The sequence below is a fragment of the Phaethon aethereus genome (assembly GCF_964289735.1).
Source record: "Phaethon aethereus genome assembly, chromosome: 11".
Taxonomy (NCBI): Eukaryota; Metazoa; Chordata; class Aves; order Phaethontiformes; family Phaethontidae; genus Phaethon; species Phaethon aethereus.
This window is the reverse complement of record NC_138587.1, coordinates 24533496-24560248: the sequence shown is the minus strand read 5'-3', so window position 1 is coordinate 24560248 and position 26753 is coordinate 24533496. Positions and strand designations below refer to the sequence as shown.

The following is a 26753-nucleotide window of genomic DNA, read 5'->3' as shown; positions in this document are numbered from 1 at the left end:
AACATCTGTGGGGACAGCTAGAATTCCTCTTACTTAATTTCTTTAGTTTTTCTTTAACTTTGAGGCCTTTGTGTGCCTGAAAACAGCGGCCATTTATAAAGCAACAAATCAACTTGCTCAAATTCCAGCTCCAAATGTGAAATGAAGTCTTGGACAGAAAATTCTTCCTTGTAGTCTTAAAAAATAAAACTGATCTGGTTCAGCGTGTCACTGAGTGCAAGATGGGGCTCTCTGCTTCTTTCAGTTCTGTATTGGGATTGTAGTTTGGTTTTGAATTAATCATGCATTAGACATTAATACTGTATAGACGTACCTAATGTTTTGTTTGAGAATGAACAGCAAGGGCACCAGTGGCAGTGAATGCAAAGTGTATTAATAACCAAGGAAATGGTTGGGTGGGTAGCATGCTATTAATTGCGCCCTTAAGAAGAGCCGTGTGTTTGATTCTGAAATGCTGAAGAATGTAGCTTTAAAACTTATTCAGTCCTGACTTTGCTCTTTGCTATAGTCTCATACTTACTCTTCTAAATCTGGGAAAATGTACTTTTGATCAATTACCTCTTTGTGACCAGAGTAGGGCAAACATGAATGGAGATATGCTACAGCAGCTCACGAAGCTGAACACAGAGATGTACCTTAATGCACTCCATGGCACTGTAAACATCTCAGTGTATCTGCTGTGTGGCTGTATTAAATACGTATTGCGTATTTGGTGCCTGGTTTCCTTCCAGACCTGCTCTCTGTCTACATGTAATGCGTGTCTCTTAGCACATTACATCTTAAAAGTAGTTACATGCTTTCAATCATCTGTTGGCATCAGCATCTGTGCAATTGCGCCACAGCATGCGAAATTGCTTTACATTCATTCCTGGGGACAGTAGCAGAGCAATGAACTTCTTTTATCAGCATGCCAAGAATATGGTACTTTGCAGTGGTTTATTCAGTCAGATAATATTACACAAGCACTGTGAATATATAACTGCAAAAATGTATCCCTTGTTAAAAAACAAAACCAAGCAAGTAAAAAATCCCACTACTGTTTGCTCCTCTAAAGTGTCTTCCAAGGCACTCGGTGTTGAAGGAAACTTAAATGTTCAGGGAGGAATGCCCTGGGCAAATGACACAATTATTCAAGTCAGGTATTGTTCTCGAATAACCCACTAGTTTGAAAAACTAGTATGTGCTTATTTTGCTGAAACTGAAGCTTGGTCATCCACTTTCTCTCAGCTGCAGCAGAAGCTACAGAAAAAGTCAGAAATGCTCTGCTTGCATGTGTGAAAACTACACAAAAAGTGTAGTTCTCACATACTGAGAAGTTTAAAACAGCATGGTTCCTTGTCTGGGCTAGAATGATTTCCCTGTCCGATGTAAAGGCTCATACTGAAATGTCTTGAATACACTTGTCTCTCTGGCATTTGCTGGTTAGGTAGACTTGGTTAATGTGTGATTTTTTTTTTTTTTTTTTAAGGACTCTTACACAGGTCTGTCGGAGGCCATGCTTTTCAATCTTTACCGTGGAGACCAGCATGGGTCACAAACTGTAGCCTTATGCTAAGAAGTTGGAAGCAGTTACCGCACAAAGGGGATGAGGACAGTTGTCTGCCCATTCATATCTGAAGGGCAATGTGGTCGAGCAGCTACAGACTCACATCTCTTCTTCCCACTCCTATTTCCTCCTGGCCTTGGTTTTGTTCCTCTTCCTCAGTTTCCTCCTGAACTCCATTGCAGACTGCCATGCAGGTTTCCTTGATCTCCCTGCTGCCGCTGTTACCCCGTGCCACTGACTCAACTGTCTTATCTTTTCCTGTGGACGCACACTCTTTGCCTCCTCCTTATAAGATTTGCTTCCTCCCTTGACGCTCGTAGTTCTCATGGCTCCTCACCTAATCAGTCCTTTCCTGGCAATTTTCTTCTCCAGCTTCCATCTCCTCGCTGAAGAGCGTCTTTCTCCCCTTGCAGCATGGCTCAGCCAGCTGGGCAATAGCATCATCTTTCATGCTTGAGGCTGTCAGAAATGCCAGGCGCTGCCAAGCACGGGTAAAAAGTGGAGGGGGGGGAGGTTTAACCTTGACCTTCTATGCATAGAAATTACTACTTTTCACTGAACTTTTAAAAATAAAGCTGGGCTAAGCTTGTGCAGTAGGTTCTGGGACATCCTGTGCCAGCCTAAACTGGGATTATTCCAGTTTATTGTTCAAGCACAGATATGACAGGTGTTACTGCTGCAGCAAAAGCTGTTTGAACAACAATTAAATTTTCCTGGACCCCGTTCTGGAAAAGCATTAGGACTGCTCCAAATTAGGTGACATTTATAACAGGCTTCTGAGTAGCTATGAGCTACTGGATCTTGGCAGGGATCTGGCAACCCTACACCTGAGGCATGTCGTGCTTCTGCTGCAGCAGAGCTCTCGCTGCCTGAAAATACAGCCCGATGCCTCTCTCACGCTGTCACCAGAGAATGGCAGAGTGGCACGGTGAGCGCAGGTCTGCGGGGAGGTGCCTCTGCTGAGCCGGCCAGACTGACACCAAAATGGGAAAAATCGACATCTCGCCCGATACGTGATCTCTGACTGAAACAGCCAGGGCCCCGAGCTGAGCCACTGCCGGCTGGGCCCTATGTTTTATTTACATCTGAGCCCTTCCAAAGGCTGCGGCTCCTCCCTGAGAACTGTGGCAGCTTCTCTGCCCCCCAGCACCGCGGGCTCTTCCCGATCTGCGTGCCGGTGGAGGAGGGTTTGTGTCTCGGCCATTGCGGAGCCACCGGCTGCCCCTGCTGGCTCCCGGCGGCCCCGGGTGGCCGCCCAGCCCTGCCCCGGGGACGGCCCGGAGTGGCTCTCCGCTTCTGGCCGTGGAGCTGTCGCTAGCCGGCTGGAAGCTTTGCAGGATAAAAGCTTTTCATTGCTGCCCGTGTCTGCCAACTCCTACTGCAATTAAAGGGTAATCTTTTCTAAATGGTGCTAAATTAAGGCTAAATCCCTCCCTCATGCCACATAAGAGGATGAATCCCTGGTTTTCTAAAAACAGCTTATTGTTTGGGCCACTGTCCAACCGACCTGTACAACAATGGTCTGGATAATTTGTCTGTTGAGAGGACTCAAACTTTTTGGTCTGCCTGTCTGTGGAGGTCCTACTCAAAAATTCCCTGGGGGGGATATGGAGAAGTAGAGGAGTTACTTACCACTTCCTTGCATTGCATTTGGTTTGAAACTTGGGAGAAGTTTTTGTTCACTGAAATCCTTATCCTGGCTGCTGTGGCAGTGGGGAGATGACTTTCCCTATGATGGTATGTTGGGTTCATGCTGGCAGCTGTTGCCTTATGAGCCGCTGGCCATGCACGGTGTAAGCGTTGTGTCAAAGAAAACAATCCTGGCAGCATGGGTTGGTTTGTTTTAATCAAGGCAACTGTGTGCATAGAACTGTAGCTTAAATTATTGTTGTTTGACAGAAGACTGCTACCACAACACAAATCAGTGAGGAGGGGGCGTTAACTTTTGACCTCTGTTTTGGGATTGCTGATCTGTATTAATAAACATGATATGCAACAAATTTCACCCTTGGGGAAAGAAGGGGACTGCCTTTTGATCACTGGTTAATGCTAGGCTTTTGGGCCCCTTTTTTGGTGAGCTACTGTGTCTGTAAGGCAAGCTGCAATCAAAAGTTTATTTGCTTATAAATATGTGGATTTGTTTTTAAAAAGGTTCTTACATAAGGAAATGCAGTTGAGTAGTGAGAAGTGGGGCCACAAATTGGTGCCCAACTCATCAGTGAATGTGTTGTTGTAAAACATATCCAGAAGCTTGTTTTTATTCCATGTTTTAACACAATTTCCGGGGGGGAAGTAATTCAGGGAATTTCAGTGAGGTGATTCCAGCAATAGGATCTGAAATTCAGTAGTGTTATAAGGTGTTATTATATAGAATCCTCTATTGTTATATAAGACTTTTTTTCCTTCTTTCTGTTCACTTATGACCCGATATATATAAATGTCTGTAACAGTCCTACAAAGGGTTGGACCTGGTTTTGGCTTGTTTAATGCATCTACAGGCTCCAAGACTAGATGGCTCCTCAAAGAGTCTGGTCTCACCAAAGTGTAAGAGTTGCTGGTTCTTGCTAAGGTGCTGGCAGATTGCTTCAAATGCGTAACCTCCTCAGGCAGGTGACTTTAGGCAGCTGAACGTTTATAGAGATGTTTGGATTATAATTAATGGCAACAAAACATGCATTGTGTTCCCACTACATGTGAGTTCAGAACTTGAGTCAGGATGTGTTTACATGTTTAAAGATGGATTTTCAATTAGCTATCATCTGTAGCAAGTATCTGGAAAGCAGACTGCATCCATGTGAAGGGCTTCTGGCTGGAGATAGAGTGAAAATCTTTAACAGACATCCCCTGTCTTGGAAAACAAAAACATTAAGCAAAACTGAAGAGCTGGCCGAACAGCTGTGCTGATGAAAAGTGTCCTTTGAATTAGTCCTTGCAGCAGTTAAAATATGAAGTTCCCTCACATGTCCAAAATCCTAAACAAAGTTTCCTATATGCATTTTTTTAAAAGTTGGTGATGACATTGGGTGGTTTTTTCTTTTTTAGTGGGTATGAAAGTCAGTGAGAACACTGCTGAGGAATGTAAACATTCCTCCGTGCTCTGCTTTGCTTTGCTGCTGTCTTGCCCTGCCCAAATCTGGGGTGTGATGAACTTGTGAACATAAGAAAATAAAATCAGATCCATGCAGAGGAAGAAAAATACTTCCTTTTTAAAGAATACTTTGCCATCACTTCATTAGTACTGCTTGAAAAGAGATAGCCTGAACTTACCTCTTTTTACTGTTTCTGTTTCTGTGTATGCAGTCTGTCTTGTGTTGTTTAACAAGCAATTTGGAATCTGCTATTTGTGGTCAGGATTTTACATTTATCATCATGTCTGTATTTACTGTCTGCCATGCAAACCACACAGTTCTGCACACCTTTACACAGTGGATGCGCAATCATAGCGGATCTGCGTAAGTAGCACTTCGTTTACAGTTAGAAGCAATTACCCATGGAGCAAGGCAGCAACAATGAGATTCTTATCTCCTGAAATGATGAAGCACATGTAATAATTTTTACATTTGTCTGGAGGGAGGAGAGAATCAGTTCACTAGGGGTATGGATGAGGTCTCAGTCTTCTTAGTTGGAAATTAATTCTTTAATGAAATACAAGATATATTTATGTTTTGACTTAGCTATAAACAGATTATTCTACCAGCTTTTTTAGGAACTCTTTACTGTGATCTGCTTTCAAAGACTCCAAAATTCACGGACTTAATTTACTGCCTTTTATTCCTGAATGTCTGGAGTAAAGTAACAGCGTAGATTATTCAGGTTTCTTGTCTTTAGGTCTTGAACAGATTGCTAAAGCTTGATCCACTCCTTCGTAATTTTTTTTTTTTTCTCACTGTGTGTAAATCCATCATGCTGTTTGAACATCTTTATTGCTCTTCATTGGATCATCTGTAGCACTAGTGTCACTTCAGGTTTCAGACCTTGGCTTTGGACTCCCAGGACAGAGGTTTTCAAGACATTCTTCTGGAACTTGTAATGATCAATATTTTTTTTGTTTCCTAACTGTAGTTAAACTGCTCTTTGTGTGTATTAAATGTCTGCTGAGCAATTCTCTGAAGAGTTTGGTAATTCCACCTTTTCTGTTGAATCCTGCAAGTTTTGATGCATCTTTTAACATTGAAGATTTTTTTGTTTTTTTAATGGTTTCCTTTTTTGTTAAGACACTTCACAGTTTAGCCAACAATTTAAAAATCTACATGAATTTTCTTCATCGTCCTTTAATTAACAAAAATGTGATCAAAAAAACCCCCTTTGTCATTACCAAAAATAATCAGGCTCTTGTCCCGTTATCATTCCGTCATTTATTTTAAAGAATTCTCATCTCTTTTCAGTAGCCTGTCATTGTGTACAACTAATTTGCAGCCTGAAGACAGCTTTTTCTTGACTCTCTTGTTGCTTGCTTGCTGCTGCATTGCGGGCAAGGACAGGTTACTGCTGGGTCTCTTTTTGGTGGTTTTTTTTGGTCTTTGGGGGGGTGTTTGTGTTTCTTTTTTCTGAATACCCATTTTGGTTTTTGGTGTTTTGCCTTTTTTTTTTTTTTTTGCTAATGACAATTCCTCTGAAATTTTTTTGAAGTTGGGAATAGACCATGTTCAGAGGCCATCTTTGGGTTTCTCAGATTACATCCAGTTTGGAGAATTCTGGGTTTATCCTGATTTCAGACCACTTAGCCTTAATGTGACAAGGTAGCTAGACAAGGAGTCTCCTGTTGCACTTAGCAACAAATGGTAAGACTTGCAAATAAACTTGCATAAACTTGCAAATGGTAAGACTCATTCACTTCCTCCCCTCCCCTGGGCAAACCTTATATCTGTCGTGGTGAAACTGAGAAGCTTCTGTATGAAAAAAGCCTGTGTTTTTTGCTCTTTTTGAAAATCTTGAAATACATGACAGGCTTCCAGTTTTCTTAGAGCTGTAGTTGCTGTCGGGTAGAAGCTTAGACCGTGCCTCACATGTTAAAAAAGTAGTTTGCCACTCGATCCTCTTCCCATTCTTCCACAGTCTGCTTGAACCTGACTGTAATTCTGGGCATCCACAAATGTGGATGTGAACATGTAAATCCTTATCGCTGTCTGTCCTTAAATCACATTCTCCTGTTAGCTACTTAGCAATGGCAATAGAAGTGGCACTGTTTTGCCAGGAGTGGAAACTGCGATGTCCTCATTGCCTATCCCAATGGCCTGTTGTTTGCTATTGCATAGCAAGTGGATAGAAAGTGTGCACTCTCTTACTATAAAAAAAAAAAAAGGTGTTGCGCTATACAAACAAGATGTGGACAGGGTGGAGAGGTTCTAGAGAAGGGCCACAAAGATGGTCGAAGGACCGCGAAGTCTGCCATATGGGGAAAGGCTGAGAGAACTGTCTTTGTTCAGCCTTAATAAAGCAAGGCTGAGGGGAGACCTTATCACCATATTCCAGTGGGGTGGCTACAAAGATGGAAGCTCCTTTTTACAAGGAGTCATATGGAAAAAAGGAGGGGTAATGGGGTACGAGTTATTCCTGGGGAGATTCTGATTGGACACGAGGAATTTTTTTCACAGTGAGAAGAATCAGCCATTGGAATAATCTCCCTAGGGAAGTGGTGGGTTCCCTGGCATTGGACACTTAAGATTCATCTGGTCAGGGTGCTGGGCCATCTTGTCTAGACAATGCTTTTGCCAAGAAGTCTTAGATGAGGTGATCCTTGAGGTCCCTTACAACCTGTGATTCTGTGATTCCATGTATGATCTGGCATTTACTTGTGTGAAGGCAAATCTCTATTGTATCTGGTGTGATCAGTGGAGTCACATCCACGTAAACAAACTGCTGAGTAAACTCTGGGACTCGAACTTTCAGTGCATGGACCATGCTGACTGATCTGTCTTTTATTTTAAAAAATAAATAAAAGGAATTTGGAAAGACATTGAGAAGATCGATTTCCCCCCCCCCCCCCCGACATCTTTTGGTGGAAAGGGGAAGCATCTAAATGAAATAATTCTGCCATGCAACTCATGCAGACACATTCTAATTCCTATGTGGCTGGGAAATTGGGCAGTTTTGAGGAATGGGATCTGGTTTTTCTCATTGCTTTTAATTATGGTGCTTAGTGCAATTTGAGCTAAGACCATTATTTCCAACTGAAGTGGCAGAAGTCACTTTGGTTATTTGCTGTTTGTATTTATGGGATTGAAAGGAGACATGCCCTCCTTTGTAAATATGGGGAAGGGCAGCTCTGAAAAGTAGCTGCCAGGACTATCATAGCTCTAGTGATGTTTGTGCTGGCATGCACTGTTTAATTCCTCCTGAAATCAAGACTGTGTGGCCTCTGTCATGGAATTTCGATGAGTCTGATTTTAATTTACCTTTTCTGTGTTTCCTTGTTTCCATACTAACTTGTCGGTCACCTTTTGTCTGCTCACTTAACAGAGTCTTAAGACTGCAGGACTAATATTGAAGGGCTTTGTGCTTTTGATGATTGCCAGGTGATTGCTGTGACACAAGATTATTCCTGGTGTAGCTATATTTCATAAACAGACATCCAATACCTACTGATAAACTCTTTAGTCTTTTGTGCACCCTGCACCTGTCTGCATTTTTGTGTGTGTTTTGCATTCTAGCTTGTAGCTTCCTTGGCTGTTCACCTGTATTCTTACTCTAACTCATTTGTGTTTCCAACAACCTTATTCCCTTGCAGTTTGGGCAGGATACATAAAATAACATAAGCTTTAATGTCTTGATGCAATCCATTTGGATCAATGCCATTCTGCCGTATTGGCAAGGAGAAGGACCTACAACAGTAGGGAGACTGCCTTCGGGCTATATTTGACTGCTGATCTCACTGTAGTCAGCATGGACTCCCGACACAGGCATCCTGTGTGCAGAGCACAAGCTGGGCATTGTCTGTAGCGGATGACTTCAGATTGCTTCAGCTTTGCTTTTGCAGCAGCTCTGTGCTAGTGAAAATTCCCTTCAGTTAACAATGGCAATTTCGTGTGTGTGTGCATGTTAGGCTAAATCCTTGAGAGAGGAGCTCTACACTTCAGCGTAACATAAATTGAAAATTCATAAGACTCTGTGTTAAATTTGGATCTGATTGAAGAAAAATGAATTGGCCAAAGGGACTGCAAGATTCTATAAAGCAACATGGTTTTGGTTGTTTGGAGAGTACTAATTTAAGGAATGCTCAACAATGCATAGCTGGAAGAGTGACAAGCACTAAAGGATTGATGCTTTTAATGGGGATCTGTAATTCATAGCTGCAGGACCTCTGCATTCACAGCCTGGGAGTGGTAATTTTTTGTAATTCTAAAAAACACATGATGCTTATTAAAATCATTAAGAGCTGAAGAATGAAGACTTTTTAGCACTGACCATGGAAAAAATTAGCATCTGTATTCAGTGAGGATTTCTGGGTGTGTTTAAGTTGTCCTACTAAAACCAGCAATGGTACAAAAAAGTGGCAAGAAATCACTACCATAACGGAATATTTGCAAATCTGATAAAGATTTCAAATGTACTGAGTGCTTGTTTCTTTCTGTCATAAACAGAATATAACTGTGTAGTGTGTATGAAGACTTACATTTCTGATATGGTCTGTTTTGTATCATTGTTTTTATCAGTCCAAACCTTTCATAGAATCATAGAGTAGTTTGGGTTGGAAAGGACCTTTACAGGCCATCTAGTCCAACCCCCGTGCAATAAGCAGGCACATCTTCAATCAGAGCAGGTTGCTCAGAGCCCCGTCCAACCTGACTTGGAATGTTTCCAGGGATGGGCCATCTACCACCTCTCTGGGCAACTTGGGCCAGGGTTTCACCACCCTCATTGTCAAAAATTTCTTCCTTAGATCTAGTCCAAATCTACCCTCTTTTAGTTTACAAGCAATACCCTATGTCCCATTGCTATGGGCCCTGCTAAAAGGTCTTTTCCCATCTCTCTTATAAGCCCCTTTAAGTCCTGGCAGGCTGCAGTAAGGTCTCCTGGAGCCTTCTCTTCTCCAGGCTGAGCCCCCCCAGCTCTCCCAGCCTGTCCTACAGCAGAGCTGTTCCAGCCTTCAGAGCATTGTTGTGGCCTCCTCTGACTGTGCTCCAACAGGTCCATGTCTCTCCTGTGCTCCAGAGGGCTCCAGAACTGGACGCAGCACTGCAGGGGGGTCTCCCCAGAGCGGGGCAGAGGGGCAGAATCCCCTCCCTTGACCTGCTGGCCACACTGCTTGGGATGCAGCCCAGGACACAGGTGGCCTTCTGGGCTGTGAGCGCACATTGCCGGCTCATGTCCAGCTTTTCATCTACCAGTAGTCCCCAGTCCTTCTTGGTAGGGCTGCTCTCCATCCCTTCATTCTGTACTGATACTGGGGGTTGCCCTGGCCCAGGTGCAGAACGCTGCTCTTGGCCTTGTTGAAGGTTAAAAGATTCATCTGGGCCTATTCCTGGAGCTCGTCCAGGTCCCTCTGGATGGCATCCCATCCCTCAGGCATGTCAGCTGCACCACTTGGCTTGGTGTTGTCTGCAGACTCTTTAAGGGTGCACTCGATCCCACTGTCTACGTCATTGATGAAGATATTAAAGAGTGCTGGTCCCAGTATGGACCCCGGAGGGACACTGCTCGTCACCGATCTCCATCTGGACATTGAGCAGTTGACCACTACCCTCTGGGTGTGACCATCCAGCCAATTTCTCATCCACTAAACAGTCCACCCATCAAATCCATGTCTCTCCAATTTAGAGAGAAGGATGTTGTGGGGGACCATGTCAAAGGCCTTACAGAAGTCCAGATAGATGACATCGGTAGTTATTCCTTTGTCCACTGATGTGGTCACTCTATCACCGAAGGCCACTAGGTTGGTCAGGCAAGACTTGCCCCTGGTGAAGCCATGCTGGCTGTCTCGAATCACCTCCTTGCCTTCCATGTTTCTTAGCATAGCTTCTAGGAGGGTCTGTTCCATCATCTTCCCAGGCACAGAGGTGAGGCTGACAGATCAGTAGTTCCCAGGGTCATCCTTTCTGCCCATTTGAAAAACGAGTGCAATATTTCCTTTTTTCCGGTCACCAGGGACTTCACCTGACTAACATGACTTTTCAAATACAATGGAGAGTGGCTTGGCAACTACATCAGCCAATTCCCTCAGGACTCTGGGATGCATCTCGTCAGGTGTCATAGACTGGTGTATGTTCAGGTTCCTCAGGTGGTCTTGAACCTGATCTTCTCTCACAGTGAGAGGGACTTTGCTCCTCCAGTCTCCGTCTTGCAGTGCATCCCCTCGAGTGTGGCAAGAGAGACTGCCAGTGAAGACTGAGGCAAAGAAGTCAGCATCCTCCTCGTTTGTTGTTACCAGTTTGCCAGTCTTGCTCCTCAAGGCAGGTACGCTTTCTTTGAACATCTTTTTCTGGCCAACATACCTGTAGAAGCCCTTCTTGTTATTCTTTGCATCCCTTGCAAAGTTCAGCTCCAGCTGCGCCTTGGCCCTCCTGACCTCATCCCTACACAACTGGGGAGCGTCCCTGTACTCATCCCAGGATACCTGTCCCTGCTTCCACTGCCTGTGCATTTCCTTCTTGCCTTTTAGTTTGATGAGCAGTTCTTGACTCATCCATACCGGTCTCTTCCCTTCCTTTCCCAATTTCTTACACTTGGGGATTGAGAGCTCTTGTGCTCTGTGGAAAGCATCCTTAAAGTTCTGCAGGCTCTGTTCTGCTCCCTTGTCCCTGAGGGCAGTTTCCCAGTGGGTCCTACTAACTCCCTGAAGAGCTGGAAGTTTGTCTTCCTAAAATTCAGTGTGCGGACTTTACTCTTCACCTGCCCCATATCCCTCAGAACTGCAAACTCCACCAGTGTATGATCACTGCAGCCCAGGCTGCCTCCAATCTTGACCTTACCAGTTAGCTCACTTGCATTGGTGACCAACAGGTCCAGTATGGCAATCCCTCTGGTAGGGCTGTCTATTACCTGGGTTAAGAAGTTATCCTCACTGCACTCCAGAAGTCTCCTGGATTGCCTACAGCTCACCGTGCTACTTTTGCAGCAGATGTCAGGGTGGTTGAAGTCCCCAAGCAGGATGGAAGCTTGCGAGCGTCATGGCTCCTGTAGCTGAAGTAAGAAGGCTTAGTCAATAGACTCCTGTTAATCGGGCAGCCTGTAATGGACACCAACCACAAGGTTGGTTCTGTTGTTGCTTCTGTTCCTGATTCTTACCCACAAGCCTTCAACCTGCTCATGGCTATTCTTCAGAGATGGTTCTTCACACACAGATGGTTCTTTCTTGACATAGAAGGCAACACGTCTGCTTTTTCCTTCCTAGCCTGTCCCTTCTGAACAGCCTGTAGCCATTGATAGCCGCACTCCAATTGTGGAATTCATCCCACCAAGTTTCAGTAATGGCAACCACATTGTAGCTTTCTAGCAGCATGATGGCTTCCAAGTCCTGTTTGTTGCACATGCTGCGTGCATTGGTGTACAGGCACTTGAGCTGGGCTGTTGGCCATGTCACCCTTGTGGAGGAACGGCAGTTAGTTCCTTTGAGGTCTTTCACTGCTGTTTCCCTGTTGGCTGCTATTACCTCGGGAGCCCCTGGTTCATCTCCGTAAGACTTTGCGTGCTGCAGTGCAGCCAGCACATCTCAGAGCACCAGGCTGAGGGGCCTCACTAGCACTGCGTCCTTCTAACCTTGGTGTGTCATCCCACAGCTTGTCATGGGTAAGCCTGCTATTATCCCCCTCCCCCCTCAAGTTTGGTTTAAAGCCCTGTCAATAAACCCTGCTAGCTTGTGAGCAAAGACCCTCTTCCCCCTTTAAGAAAGGTTAATCCCATCTGGTGCCAGAAAGCCAGGTGCTGTGTAGGCCACCCCATTATCAGAAAACCTGAAACTGTGGAGGTCATACCAGTCACAGAGACATGCATTAATAGACTGGGCCCCTCTGTTTCTTCCTATGACACTGCCAGCAACTGGAAGTAGAGAGGAAAAAATAACCTGTGTACTAGATTCCATTACCAACTCTCCCAAGGCCCTGAAGTCTCTTGATTGCTCTTCGACTATGCATTGCAGCTTCATCGCCACCCACATGGAAGAGCACTAGTGAGTAATAGTCCAAGGGCTGTACCAGGCTAGGAAGTATCCTAGTGATGTCCTTAATCTGGACCCCAGGGAGGCAGCAGACTTCCCCTAGAGAAGGGTCTGTCTGGCATATGGGACCTCAGAAGAGCGTCACCTATGACTATAACCCTTCTCTTTTTTCTTGTGGGGATCATTGTGATGTGTGGGATAGGCTTTTCTGACCTTGGCAACACCTCCAGTGTATCTAGACCATCACCCACATCATCCATGGACTATCTGTCCACATCCAGAGCATCATACCTGTTGTACAGAGCCACCTGGGGAGGTGAGGTGGGCAAGAAGGGGATTTTGCCTGCCGCCCTGAACTTGCCACCATTTGCTCCTTTCTTTTAAGTTACTGCCTTCAGCCTGGCAGGGGAGGATGGTGGACTCCTTTGATCCTGTTTTTTTTCTGGTGGCTGTTCCTGCTTCTGCATCAGGGAAGGCAGAGCGTGGTTCGACGAGTCCATCTCATTCTCAGACTCCCTGATGCTCCGTAACCTTTCTACCTCCTCTGGTAGCTCTGCCACCAGGCTGAGCAGATCATCCCCCTGGCCACACCTCACACAGCTGTTCCCACTGCTGCCATCCGTTACCCGTGAGAGGCTCTGGCACTCTCTGCAGCCTGAGACCTGGGTGGCCGCATGTTTCCATGGGAGCTCTCTCTGGGTTGACACATCCATTTTTGTGGACACGGCTTTCCGCCGGGTGGATGCCATAGCTAAGCTCCTCCTGAGACCTCCTTTGCTATCTTCCACTTACGTTCCTGCAAATGAAAGCAGAACGTAAGCCCTTGGTGTAAAATTTAAGGCAGATGGTGGGAACAGGAAGGACTTTTGTTCTAAAGTTGCATTTTTGAGACAGCAATTATGGCTGGAAATGGCAAGAATGGTATTTGTCAATAGGTAACTACAAAGGTCCTTAAACTGCTCCTGTGATACTTTGGAGTTACTCAGTAGGCAGAGGAAAAATGCCTTTCTGTCATACCATGGCACAACTAGTTAATGTGTGGCTTGGACATCCATCAGGAATTTATGAAGAAGGTAGAGTATTCATGCTTTAAAGAAAGACCTCAGTTTTTGTTTGGGAATGTCAAGGTGGTTAATGTTATGGATGCCTTTTGTTCTGGCTTCATGTGGAATTTTGTGGCTCCTTTTGATGCCTTGTCAAGGTGCTGAAGCCTTGTTGTCAAGGAAATAAAATAACACAAGGGCTTGTGTTAATGTTTATTTCATCAATGTATTAAAGTGCATTGGTGTTCCTAAACAATTCTTTAAAATTCTTCAGAATTGCAGTTGTTGTCGTAATTGAAGAACTCAACGTTAATGAGCAAAGCCCAGTGCTGGAAGGTTGGATTGTTTGTGGTTGCCTGTGTGAGAAGAATTAAACCACCTCTTGTTATTTGGTGTCAAATGTGGACATCTTTATTATGCAAGTGGAGTCTGTGGTAAAGTCTGAAGTCTGTACAGAAGGTAGGTGGGTACTTTCCTCAGGTAGCTGGAAAATGAATATCTGGAAATACAGTCATCATATATATACAAAATGGAGGAAAAAGAATGTGAAACCGATATAATGAATTGGTTTTTTAATTCATAGTATAGCATAAGTACTTAGTTTCTAGGTATTCCAAAGAGTGGCCCGGGGCGTAAAAAGCAATCAGGAATCTTTCTGATTATATTGCTGACGTTCTCTGATTCTTAAAAAAATATGGCACTTGAAAGAATCTATGTTAGAGATGCCAAAGCAGCCCATGGTACCATCAGGTCTGGGCTTTGGAGACTGTGGCTTTGCTCAGAAGGCGGAAAACAAAAATTAACTTAAATCGTAAGAAGTATGAGAGATATTTAAATGTTTGGAGAGAAGGAGGCACTTGCTTTTCTGCTGATGTGAGAATTTGGTGATTTAGGGTCCCTCAGGTGGGTACAGGGCAGTAACACATCCCAGGATAGCTGGGCCTGGGTGCAGTCTCTTTAGGTACCATGGATGCCGCTTAGAGTAGGCGTGAACAAAGGGGTAGGAGCCGTAATTGCTTCAGCCTTGGTTTAACTGCAGCTGGCAACTAAGCCCCACACAGCCACTTGCTCACTCCCAGCCCCGGTGGGATGGGGAGAGAATCGGAAGAATAAAAGGAAGAAAACTCGTGGGTTTAAGATAAAGACAGTTTATCAGGTAAAGCAAAAGCTGCACACGCGAGCAGAGCAAAACAAGGAATTCATTCACCTCCAGGGAAGCAGGGCTGCATCACGCGTGATGGTGACTTGAGAAGACAGACGCCATCACACTGAACGTCCCTGAGCAGCAGCTGCCACTCCCCAGCCTACTCCAGTTTTATATACTGAGCATGCCGTTACATGGTAGGACATATCCTTTTGGCCAGTCTGGGTCGGCTGTCCTGGCTGTGACCCCCCCCGGCTTCTTGTGCACCCCCCCACTGGCAGAACCTGGGAAGCTGGAAAGTCCTTGAATTAAAATAAGCACTACAACTACTTAGCAAGAACTAACAACATCAGTGTGTTACCAACATTATTCTTGTCCTAAATCCAAAACACAGCACTATACCAGCTATTAGAAGGAAAATTAACTCTATCCCAGCCAAAATCCAGGCAAGCATGTATGTGATTGTGCGCAGGTCTGTCTTTTTGTGCTGTCCATTTTAGCAAAACCTCTGGCTCTTCCCATCTGCCAGAGAGAACCGTGTATGCTATTTCTTTTTTTTTTTTTGACAGGCATTCTGCTCTGCAATAAGCAGCGACTGCTGTAGCCCTTATGGGGCTATGTAAAAATAGCTACCAGCGTGTTTTGGGATGTCATGTGATGGGGCTGCTTCCTCCTTGCCTGCGTGGCTTGCTGGTGGGCCCCCTGGGAGGGATGCGGCTATAAAGGAAGCTGTTGCTTCCTGTTTGCCAGTGTTTAAGTAATGAACCAGTGCTTAATTTTCTCCTGTATTTTGTAGTTCTCTCTTCCCTAATCCTTCCCTTTTCTCCAGAAGTGTCGTGTGGTATAGATTGAAATGTATTTGTCCTCCCTGTTTTTTAATGATAGAAGAAGCCTGTCCTTGAATTGTTTCTGAGAGTGATATCACTAGCAGCTAGACGGCTGAGCATGGTGGCAAGTACCCCGACAGCACTCCCTCTAGCTGTATCGAGCATTGATTCAGCTGTGTGTTTCAGATGAAATGGTGCACACCAGTGACTTGGCCATGCGTGCTATTGCAGTTGGCAGTTGCTCTCTACTGTCTGATTGTAGAAATTGTGTTACAAGGAGAAGGCTGGGGGTTTTTCACCCTCCCTTCTTGCCTTTTAACTCAAACCTTAACATAAAGGCCCAAATACATCTGTGTCTAACATTTTTTTTTTTAAACTATACAATCATAATGGACAATGGTAAGTGGATATGCTGTAGTTCAGTGTGAAGCCTGGATGTAGGCTGCGAGCAAAAATGTGAAATAAAGAGACTCATGGTGTTTGTTGTAAATACTATACTAGCTGGACTCAACAGATTACGGAATTGTAGTTGGATTCAACTCTCTGGGCCTTTGCTTAGGTTTTAAGTGGAAAATAAATTTGCTATTCAGTTGTAAGGAGTTTTTAATAAAAGGGCTATTAAGATAACAAGAAAAAGTCTGCTTTTGCAGTGCAGAAATTGCTACTAATGGTATATTGGATGATACGCCTTGTGCAGTCTTTTGTGCATGTGTCAGAATGATTGAAGACCACTAAGACAAAAAATCCTAAATAGTAAGTTTGTTTTTTATAAAGTTCTCTGTGTACAAGGTAAACGAGCAGCTGAGCTCACATGAGCACAGGTAACTAACATATGCAGTGATTCCACAGTTATCATTCAGTTGTCTTTACTACTTCAGTGATTTAAAGTGTGCGTAGGTGTTTTAAATAATTAGTCAGAGATTTTTTTTCTTTCATTTTCCCCCATAGTGCCTCATGTCTTGGTTTATTCTGGTACTAACAACTCTGGTATTTATATGTGCTGGACTGTGTTTATGCAACCGTATTTCTCACTCCTTGTGAACCAGGGTTTGCTCACGAAAGCCTCTATTATTGCCACACCAGAGGAAGCCACTATCCTGTTCAACAAGCACCAGGGTAATGAGCTTTACATTAAATACGTTTTGCAGGATGTGACTTACTTCCTCTTGTTTTTTCTTGAGTGGGTGTGCCCACTCAGGAGCAAACATTGTTCTTAGTCAGGAGGATTCCTCTTGCAATGAGATGCTAATACCCATTAACTATTGTATTAAAAAGAAAAAATAGTTACATGAGTATTATTGCAGAATTTCATGCTTACTGGTAGCCATATAGATAAAAGATCATTTGTTGGGGAGTAAAACCTTCCACAGTGCAGGAAGTCTCAGTACTGAAGAGAATGAAACAAGGCTTTAAACGCTGTATTCTGTGTGTGTGGGTGGTCCTGTGGTTACCAATAATAGGAGAGTGAGTGGAAGCTGCATCTTTTCATCTTTAAACGCTGAAACTTGCTCCCAGTTAAAATAATAGTCTTCTCAGTTCTCTAATTGCAAATGCTGGGTTGGGCAGAAGGAGGTGAGAGAGAGGTTAAGGCTAATTTCTTGGGACTGGCTGCTGAGCCAGGGAGTAGTTCCCTCAGCACCTTGTAGAAGTCTGCAATTAAACATCGGTTGCATAAGCAGGTTGTGTTCATATTTAATAAGCAATTTTTCTTGTGTGAGAATGACGTGTTATATCTTTTATTTTGCTTTTTATGCTAATTTTATAGAAAAGTAGTTCATCATATTGCAGCAATATCTCTCAATTGTTAAGTTAACTCATCTGCTGCAGGGTTGTGCTGCAGTCATGCTCCAGAAGGACTAATTCTGCTCCAACTCAAACCACAACCCTTTATAGAAAGGCAATCTAGAATTATTTTTTGTATTAATTGGGCTTTTACCAAAGAAAGTGTAAACGATTACTTTAACAAAATGGAAGCCAGATCAAGGGCTGGACTCTTTCTTGGAATGTGCACAAACTTTCACCATTGCATCACCTCTTGGAAGATGAGTTTGGTGACTGTATGTGGGGTGGGCTGGCATGATAGGAAGTGATGCATTGTTTTGAAAAGCGTCATGACTTCCTGGTAGGTACTGGATCAACAGCTGGTGTTTGTGAATCTACTCCTGCTGCTTAGCTAAGGTTTGCGTTTGGCCCCTGGGGGTATTTGAGTGTGGGAGAAAGCCTGCTCCTAAAACTTGTGGAAATGTGAGAGCTTTTGCAATGGTGAGGAACAAATGAGCAGCTGAGGTCTGTGTGATTGTACTGAAACCCACGCAGTGGCTGGCCACAGTCTGAGCATGAGCTGGGGCGCTGGAGGAAGCTGGTGTTGGTGCTGGGTTGGAGATTGGAGGCTGCCACAGGGGGACTTGGCCACCCCTGCTTCTAGCAAGCCCACACATGCTACTCTCTGCATATCCCCCAGACTGCAGTCAAACTGTTTGCAGATGTTCAAATATAAACAAAAATGATTTTTCGGGGCGGGGGGGGGGGGAATTACACTATTTCCATGTTGGTGAATGGACATATGTGTGAGGACATAATGTAAAGGACATAATGCATCTACTTTGCTTTGTCGGCAAAGTATAACTCCTCCTAACTTTAAATAGTCACACGTGTTTAGAGGGCCAAGATCTCATTTGATTTTTCTTTCATCCTCTTGCAGAAGTTTTTAGTGGTAACAAAAGTACCCTTGAATCTGTGGGAATTGCGTCATGGTATGATACATAAGGCTAAACGTAAAAGAGCAAAATGGCACATGCGTTGAGATGGGGAAATGCTGGTGCTAATGGTACATTAGTTAGTACTTACCTCACCATCAGGTTATGTTCATAGGTTGAAGGTAAAGATGAGAAGGAATGCAATAGTCAGCAAAGATACCTCCATGATGCATTTGCTCAGTTTCCAGTAACTTATTGATCAGGTGCTTGCTGGAATGGCAGTGGGTATCTTTGTGTTTAATAGCACTTGATGAAAGTTTTCTCTTCTATGAATTTTTATAACAAAGGCTGCGTGAGGCATGTACTTAGATAACGCTACATTGTCCTTTATGAAGTATGTAATTTCAGTATGATCCTGTGGAGCTTTAAGTAAAGAGCTAACATTTTAAGGAGGAATGGGCTTTTTCTAATGTTTCTAGTGTCCATGACACCCTTTGAAGGTTCATCACGTATCTTCTCAGGGTTATTGATGAGCTTTAGTTACTTATGCTTTGTGGTCAGTTACTAGACATCTTAGTGTAATATTTGTAGATCACTGATCTTGGTTTTCAATTTTTTAAAAAACTCTTTCATTGTAGGTAATACCTACGTCACATTTCTGCTCTGTCATTTTTTTTATGCTAGTTCTGACAGTTGCTCAGCTCGAGTGCCTGCAGAAGAGTGACAGTCTAACAGGACGCTACTGTTCATAATCCGTTTGCAGTCACTTCTTGATTCGTATGCAGCCGATGGCCTGCTTAACAGGATCAAACTGATGTTATGAACTGGCCCGTACAAACAAAGCCTTCCATGAAATTTAGCAGAAGGATTTCAAAGTCAGCAATAGATGATCAAAATTTCTGCAATGTGATTTTGGAAAGAGTGAGTTTTAGCTGTGCTTTGATACCCCAGTGGGCAGTGAAAGGCATCCTTTGCACTCGTGAATAGAAGTCTATAGTCTCTTCTGCTCTCAGACTACCGAATAGTGCTGATGCTCTGCAGCATTAACTTCTTATCCCACACATCTCCATCTATGGCAGCAGCTTTCTTTTCTTTGAGGCCTGGTCTTGGGCTGTGCAGATGTCTGCTTGCAGCAGACGACCATTAGTTCATTGATCTGTTATGATGCAGAGGAGAGAAAGATGCCTCAGGACAGCTTCCCACCCACTCCCTCCTTCACCCATCAGGCTTGAAATTATCCTGAAGAGAGGAGGTTTTTATGTTGACTTCTGTATTGCTCCCCTTCATCTTCCTTCCCCCACTTTCTCCTTTATTTACAAGAAAGCACAAATGGACACAGACCAAAACACCCATTCCTCTCTAATTTAAGCTCAGCAAAATGCATTTGGGGCCTTCTAATTTTCCTTCCCTGCTCTAGTTACAGTAATCTCTCTTAAAAAAAAAAATTAAAAAGGGAAAACCCAAACCTTGGATGAATGCCCATTCCAGTCGCTGAGAGCAACTAGGGCAGCTGCTTGTTAGCCACTTACTCGCAGGCAGGCTTTGAAGCTGGCCGCTTGCCAGGTGGCTTTTCCAGGAAGATGACTAATGGTGGAGGCAGCAGGAGGTTCTGATCTGGTCATGGGGGCACCATCCTGCTAATTGTCCCCAGGGCAGGACAGTGGGGGCTGAGGAAATACTCCACACCCTCAGTCAATGTATTTTTTATGTCAGTAGTCGCATGTGCTTGTGAGTGACAGAGAACGCGTTTTGGGAAGATATGAATGCTGATTTATAGCACGAGCTATGAAACAAAACTAGTGTTCGCATCTTTGGGGCCGGGGTGTTGCGCTGGGGTGTTGCGGTGAGGGCGGTGCAGGAGGGAACAGTAATGAATTAAATACCTTGTGACTATAGTCCTTTGGCTTTTAACTCCAAACTCTCCAGTCCTCCCCGTGGAAATCAGAGCAGACAGTAATGAGTACTGGCAGGGCTGTCATTGCTCACTGACACAAAAGGGAGCGCACGTGTACCCTCCGAGCACATTTTGGTGCCTGTGGTTGAAGGAGGGTATGCTGTGTGGTGGTCTCTCCTAATTCATGGCAAAGCTTTCTGAATGGAAAAAAGCCTTGAATCTCCTTGATTTGTTGTAAAGAACAACTGAAGGAAAATGCCTCGTTTGATTTTTTTTTTTTTTTTTTTGGTCTTGTGACTTTTATCCTTCTTTAAAAAAAAAGAAGATATCTTGATTAACTGCACCTTGTTCTTTATTGAGAAGCTAGGTTCTATTTAATTTTTGATGGATAAATCCCTTTTCACTGGAAGAGCAGCTCATGATAACCTCCTAAAAGGGGCAGTTTCTGCAAATGCTGCTTGATTTTCAGCAGAGAAGCAGCTGAAATGCATCTACTAGAGTGCTCCCAAACTGTGAACAAGCACCTCTGTTGTGTGTTTACTCTAGTGATGGTACGTACATGATACTGCTCTCCTGGTGCACGCACACACATAGTCATTGCTGTGCTTTTCAAACTTCATTGAGAAAGGCAAGGGATTATTTTCAGACAAGCTCTCTTTTATCGCCTTTCTCCCATATCTATGCCTGCTTTTCTATTCAATGAGTTTGAAACTAATTCCTCTTCTTAACGTGCCTCTTGGAGGAACACATTGTGCATGTTCCAGCCTGCTTGTGGTGGTGCACCATACATGGCAATGTGACTGTGATAACAAGCTTCAGCCCTTAAATGTCTGTGGGTGAGCAAAAGCAAGGGTTAATGCCTCGTGTTGATTCATCTGCTGAGTGCAACTAGCTTCATATAGCAGTGTTTCACTGCAGAGAAAAGGGCACCATGGCATTTATTAAAGACCGCCCCTTGCTGCTTGACATTTCAGCATCCTGTGCGACTGGATGCGCAGCCTGGAAAATGGGGAGAGATGTGCTTCGTGGCTGGGTGAACACCACTGGGGGACATGTACAGACAACGAAGGTTTCACTTGAGCAGAAATGAGCACGAGGGACATTGGTGTCCTGTTTTCCCCCATGATTCCCTCATGCAAAGGTTAAAGGAGACAAATATGCACCCGTGAGTGTGTAGGCCGAAAGCAGTCAGTGATGCTCCATCTCTCACTTCCAACTCACGGTACTTAATTAGAGCCTGCTGTGATGAGGCCTTCTGACTTTACCCCATGCAACGCTACAGGCTTGGGGAGGAATGGCTGGAGAGCTGCCTGGCAGAAAAGGACCGGGGAGTGCTGGTCGACAGCCGGCTGAACATGAGCCAGCAGTGTACCCAGGTGGCCAAGAAGGCCAAGAGCAACCTGGCCTGTATCAGTAATATTGTGGCCAGCAGGAGCAGGGCAGGGATCGTGCCCCTGTACTCGGCACTGGTGAGGCCGCACCTCAAATACCATGTTGATTTTTGGGCCCCTCACTACAAGAAGGACATTGAGGTGCTGGAGCGTGTCCAGAGAAGGGCAACGAAGCTGGTGAGGGATCTGGAGCACAAGTCTTCTGAGGAGCGGCTGAGGGAACTGGGGTTGTTCAGTCTGGAGAAGAGGAGGCTGAGGGGAGACCTTATCGCTCTCTACCCTGAAAGGGGGTTGTGGCGAGGTGAGAGAGTGGTCAAGCATTGGCACAGGCTGCCCAGGGAGGTGGTGGAGTCACCATCACTGGATGTGTTCAGAAAATGTGTGAATGTGGCGCTTCGGGACATGGTTTAGTGGGTATGGTGGTGTTGGGTTCATGGTTGGACATCTTAAAGGTCTTTTCCAATGTTAATGATTCTGTGATTCTATGACTCCAGGGATCTGCGGTTGGGCAGGAGTTGTGTAGTTTGCTGCCAGCATGCTTTATGGTGCTGGACTGATCCTGTTTTAATTATGTTTTTCAAACCCCTCATACTTTTGAAGATTACCTTTTAATCTCAGAAAATTGGTTATTGAAGTAATTGTCTGAGGAATTAGGGAGGCTGGTGAGTAGCAGAAATGCATTAGTTTTCATGAGCATCGTGGTGCTATTTGCAGGACAGAAGATCAAATTGGAATGAAAAAAATACTCTCTTGTATAATTGCTTTCCATTCTGTCATCTGATTCTGGATGTAATAATGTAAATGTGCTCCTTCTGTAGATTATGCTTCTGAAGAGGTGGCCCTTGGCTAGTGGTGTGGTCAAATGGAAATATGTGGGAAATACTAGTCATGACTCAGGGTGCAAGTCAGGAGTGAGCACAAGCTTCTCACGTTCATTATGAAGTCCACAGGTAAGTGCTCTTCCTGGCAAATTGGGTTTATAACAAAGTTAAATGAAAAAAAAACTTACTAATGCAAAGATTGCCTGTGAAAACTGCTACAAAGCATGAAGGTGCTGGGGCGTTAACACCGATGAAGTTTGTCCTTCCTCCTGTATGGCTGTATAATTCTCTTCTTGAGATAGCTACATTTTTTGGACTAGTGCTTAAATTGTTTTCACCTGCTTCTTGATATCATGGAAGAGTGCAATAGGTGAAATATAGAACTGAAACTTGTTTATTGTGTTCCTGTCCTCCTTTTTTGTAGATTTACTAATATACTCTACTTCACAGGGCAGTGGCACTGTTGTTTCCCTACTGTAGCTGAGGAAACTGAAGCAGAGAGTGATGAAACAACTGTCCAAACAGTCATAAGAGAAATTTGTTGAAGAACTGGGAATGAAACCAGTCTCCTAGATATTTATAGCTGTTAATACTTAACTTTCCTACTTAACAAAGACTGAAGCGAAGCAATTGCAAAAATTACATTTCACATTTAATATTAGCAAGCAGTTTTATGAGCAAGGGTAGCTTTGATTTTTGTTTGTTTGGTGGCCTTTTTTGGTTTGGTTGTTGGTTTTTGGTTTGTGTTGGGTTCCCCCCCGCCCCCGACACGTTTCCTTTAATCTTTGGGAGAGATGAAATCAGGATGAGGACAGGAAAATTTTGACCTTTTAAGGCAGGAGAGATGAAGCTTGTGGGTTTTTTCTGTGTCTGCAAGTTACCAGGTTGGGAGAAGGCAGTACCTAAACACAGCATGGCCAGCGTAGGAGTATTTTCCCCTCCCATTTGTTTTGGCCCACTCTTTCTTTTTCTACTGTAGATCTTTGTGTTAATTTTGGGTTAGATTTGCATTGGTGGTCTTGTTTTATGCAAGTTGGTGGTGTCACGTTATTGACCAACCTTTTGACCTCTGAAATGAAATCATCCTCCTGGCATCATTCTGTAACTCATTCTCTATTCTTCAGCGTAAGGTTTGATGAACGAGGAAGACAAAAAAAGACCCCAAAAGCAAATAATAAGATAAAACTGAACTAGGCCACACAGAAGGAGTGTGTGTAGGAAGAAGAACTTTTTTTGCTGGAACTTTTTGTCAGGCTATTTTGGAAAGGGCTTTCTTGGTTTTTATCCAAATTTGAATTGCCACATACATTGTATGTTACTAGTTTTATTATCGGATCAGGTGACTCCTTCCCCCCGTTTTTCTTCTGAGATTTTTTTTTAAAGTGTATTGATTTAATTTTGACAAAACCTGTCTGATACTTAATCACAAATATATCACCTTTTCTGCATGTTACACACTGTCTGTTCAATGCTGTGGTGACCAGGCATGGACAGGATAGCTACACACTACTGTGTGATAAAGTGTGCCAGCAGGAATAAATTCTCGATGTAGGTATTTGCTTGTAGGAAGGCAGAGTAATGAAGTTGAAGGTTGCCTGGTCAGGAGACTCTGCAGGCTTGGGTTTATTCCTTCTCTCATGTTGATTGATGTTTAACCTTGGGTAAAGCCTTTAAGCTCTCTGTATCTCAGTTTTCCTCATGAAAAATGGGCTGTAATACTTTTTACTTTCTGTGGGAGTTGAATTTCCAGGATGAGAAAGAGTCAAAATGGTACAGGTAACGTACAAAGCCTCAGTAAATTGCTTGTCACTTCACTTGTTCCACCATCTTCTGAGGGCAGCAGAAATCCAAGATGTATGTGTAAATCCTTACCTAGTGTTATGTGTCTGTATTACAGTAAACGGACACCCTTCTGTAGTTTAATAAAAGCGTTGATCATGCAGATCTTCTCTCAGAAAATAGACGTGAGGTACTAAAGTCTGCAGCGTGAATTTGTTAACTTGAGCTGTCATTTTTTTAATCCTTGTGCCATCTCAGCGATGCTTAACGCTCCTGAAGTCTCTTACCTTGCATGAAATCCAAAAGCCTTTTCTTAAAATGTATTTCATTACTTACCACTCTGTTCAGTGTAGCATTAGACCTAATACAATCCCTTGCAGTCTGTGTATGGGTGTATGTGTTGCATATGGTGCAGTGTGACGAATCAGTGACCAGTTTTTTAATCTTATTCTTCATAATAGCACAGAGCTACTGGCTAGCAATGCCTGGCTTAATCATAACAAGTCATGGGGAAGCTCTTATGAATTATGCATGATAGCCTGACTCGTTTGGGGTGCAGGGCAGGTCACGTGCCTTCTGCGGGATTGCCTGTGCCATCAAGGCTGATGGCCGCTCCCAGTGGTGGTCCTCCATGGTTTGCCTTACCAGCCCGCTTTTTGTGTCCCCCACCAGGGGGAAGGTCTTAACGCGTTTTCAGATTGCCTAGTCCCTGCTGGTCTGAAGGTACAATCTCAGCAGGACATATGGTGAATCTCGTGGTAGTTTAAAATAGCTGATGCTTATTTTTCTCTGCGCTTGAACAAAAGTGTTGCTCTATCCCTGTGATGCTAGCTGGGTTATTTTGTTGGATGACATGTTAAGTAGATGTTTTAAATGACAGAGAGCAACCTTTTCCCCTCTTTTAGCATGTTTTATCTGTATACCATGAAGAGAATAGGAGCTGCCTCAAATTTTAACTCAACAATGAGGTAATGGGATGGGACAGCCCAAGAAATTTCACTTTGGGTCAAGAGCGTCCAGAAATAATTACTACCTCAAAACTGGTATGTGGCCTTTATGAAACGAAGGGATGGTTTTGGTGTGGGCAGGTGTCCATATCATGAAAACTTTGAAATTAAGAGCGCAGCCTGAATGTCTGAGGCTAGTGGGGAATCGGTGCCAAAGGAACGCAACTACAAGTGTCCAAAAAATTTTCTAGGTTCCTTCTTTAGGAAAAAATATCAGTCTTTAGGAAAAAAAATCAGAATAGCACTTTTCTAGTCCTGAAGTATCTAGCTATTACTCTTTTTGCATTAAAAAAATGCAGAAAAAGCATGACTGGGTTGTTTTGCAGTGTAATCTTCACACTATTTTTTTGCTATAATTTTTGCATTGTGGGTTTGTTTTGGTGTGTTTTGGGTTTTTTTTCGCCAAGAAGCTGTCAGCTGTAACTTCTGTGCCTGGTGATAAATGTTTTATGACAAGACTGTGCCTTCGCTGCTGCTGCCTGCACTGCTTAGCTCATGCCATCTGATCTGCCTGTGCTTATTAAGGTGGTCCCGATTCTAACACTTTGCATGCTGATGAGTCCAAGCTTTATTGCTGAATGAGAGTGCAGCATGGCAAGAACTGAAATGGCTGAGAATATTATCCAGATTGACTTGCCGGTGAGGCTGCTAGCCTTGCCGAGAGAGTGGGCAGAGGAGCAGCTCTCTGCCCCACCCGAGCTGTGACCTGCTCAGGCAGGTAAGGGAGGGCAAGGAGGGAGCGTTGGGAGAAGCTACTGCTGTCGATGCTGCTCATGCTGGATCTTGTTTGCTTTTCTAAATCTCCTGACCCAACAGCTGTCACGTTAACACCTTTTCACATGAATTCACTTTGGAAGCAAACTGATTCTTACCTGCTTTTCAGCAATTTCCACACCTGAAGCCAAGCTCTCAGCTTCAGTAATCCTTTTGGAGCCTCTAGACCCCTTGGTTCATCCTGTAAGAGCATCGTACATACCAGCTCCCAAAAGGGACAGAAATGGAGCACTCATGCCTGTGAACAAAAGAAGTCAAGTGCTGGTGATTTTACGTGGAATGTCTCCAGCATTGCTCTGAGCCATTTCCACTGCCTTCATTTAGCCTGTGTTTTATTCCTCAGTTTTTTTTTTTTTTTTTTTTTGGTGGGTCGTATCACAGGAGTATTTATTGAGGGGAGGAGAGGAGGCTACAGCCCCTTCCCAGCTGTGTCCAGTATGGCCAACATCTGGCCACTAGCTATTGTAACAATATGTAGAGTTGCTGCTTAGCTATTGATTTAGGCATAACTGCATTTAGCCCTCTGGATTGTGCAAGTTAATACAGTTTAAGTGTCTAGCTAACTAAGCTGACAAGCTAAATTAGACTTTTATAATCAAATCTTTTCACCCCAGTGGCAGTGCACTGAATTCTAAATATAGGCTCCAGTATGTTTTTACCATTAAAAAAAAAAGTCCCTCTAAATCATCTGTGGAATGTCCCTCTAATCTGTGAGTGAGAACGCTGTGATCTTATAAGG

General features: G+C 43.9%; 1 protein-coding gene across 1 annotated transcript in view; it reads left to right on the top strand.

The window, feature by feature from the left end:
• Positions 1 to 26753, top strand: part of BICD2 (BICD cargo adaptor 2) — a gene marked incomplete at its 3' end in the record, with an annotated part of 96523 nt that overhangs the window by 17218 nt on the left and 52552 nt on the right. The window lies entirely within an intron of this gene.